This window comes from Loxodonta africana, chromosome 7 (genome assembly GCF_030014295.1).
Source record: "Loxodonta africana isolate mLoxAfr1 chromosome 7, mLoxAfr1.hap2, whole genome shotgun sequence".
Lineage (NCBI taxonomy): Eukaryota > Metazoa > Chordata > Mammalia > Proboscidea > Elephantidae > Loxodonta > Loxodonta africana.
In genome coordinates this window covers 110926936-110928605 of record NC_087348.1, presented here as the reverse complement: position 1 = coordinate 110928605, position 1670 = coordinate 110926936, and positions in this window count along the sequence as shown.

Below are 1670 nucleotides of genomic sequence, written 5' to 3'. Positions count from 1 at the left end.
CCTGGCCCAGATGGCTTCACTGGAGAATTCTACCAATCATTCAGAGAAAAGCTTACACCAGTACCCCTTAAATTATATCAGAACGTAGAAAAGCAAGGGGTACTTCTGAATTCATCCTATGAAGCCAGCATAACCCTGATACCAAAACCAGGCAAAGACACCATAAAAAAAGAAAATTACAGACCAATATCTCTCATGAATACAGATACAAAAATTCTCAACTAAATTCTGGCCAGTAGAATTCAGTATCATATCAAAAAAATAATAAACCAAAACCAAGTAGGATTCATACTAGGCATGCAAGGATAGTTCAACATTAGAAAATAAATCAACGTACTCCACCACATAAATATGGGAATAGGAAAAAAAAAAATCACATGATCATGTCAATTGATGCAGAAAAGGCATTTGACAAAGTGCAATACCCATTCCTGATAAAAACTCTCAATGAAATAGGTATAGAAGGGAAATTCCTCAATGCAATAAAGGGCATCTATACAAAACCAACAGCCAACATCATTCTTAATGGAGAGAGGCTGAAAACACTCCCTTTGAGAACAAGAACAAGACAAGGATGCCTTTTATCATCACTCCTATTTAACATTGTGCTGGAAGTCCTAACTAGAGCAGTAAGGAAAGAAAAAGAAATAAAGGGCATCCAAATTGGTAATGAAGAAGTTAAACTGTCCCTATTTGCAGATGGTATGATACTATATGTAGAAAACCCAAAATATGCCATGAGAAAACTACTGGAACTAACAGAAAGATTCAACAGAGTAGCAGGATGCTAGATAAAAGTACAAAAATCAGTTTGATTCCTCTACACCAATAAAGAGAACAAACAAAAGGAAATCAGGAAAACAATATCTATTAACATAGCCACTAAAAAAAATACTTAGGAATAAATCTGACCAGGGATGTAAAAGACCTATACAAAGAAAACTACAAAACACTATTGCAAGAAACCAAAAGAGATCTACATAAATGAAAAAACATACCATGCTCATGGATAGGTAGACTCAACACTGTGAAAATGACAATTCTACCCAAAGCAATTTACAAATACAATGCAATCCCAATTTAAATACCAACAACATTCTTTAAAGAGGTGGAAAAATTAATCACTAACTTTATATGAAAAAGAAAGAGCCCCTGGGTAAGTAAAGCACTATTGAAGAAGAATAAGGTAGGAGGACTCCCACTACCGGACCTCAGAACAGCTATGGTAGTCAAATAGCGTGGTACTGGTACAATGACAGATACTTTGACCAATGGAACAGAATTGAGAACCCAGATGCAAATCCACGCACCTACAGTCATCTGATCTTCAACAAAGGCCCAAAGTCCATCAAATGGGGAAAAGACAGTCTTTTTAACAAATGGTGCTGGCAAAACTGTATGTCCATCTGCAAAAAAAAAAAAAAAGAAAGAAAGAAACAGGACTCATACCTCACACCATACTCAAAAACGAATTAAAAACAGATCGAAGACCTAAAAATAAAGCCAAAAAGTATAAAGATCACAGAAGAAAAAATAGGATCAATACTAGAGGCCCTAATACAAAGCACTAACAGGATTCAAACCGTAACTAACAACACACAAACTCCAGAAGATAAGCTAGATAACTGGGATTTTCTAGAAATTAAACACTTATGCTCATCAAAAGACTT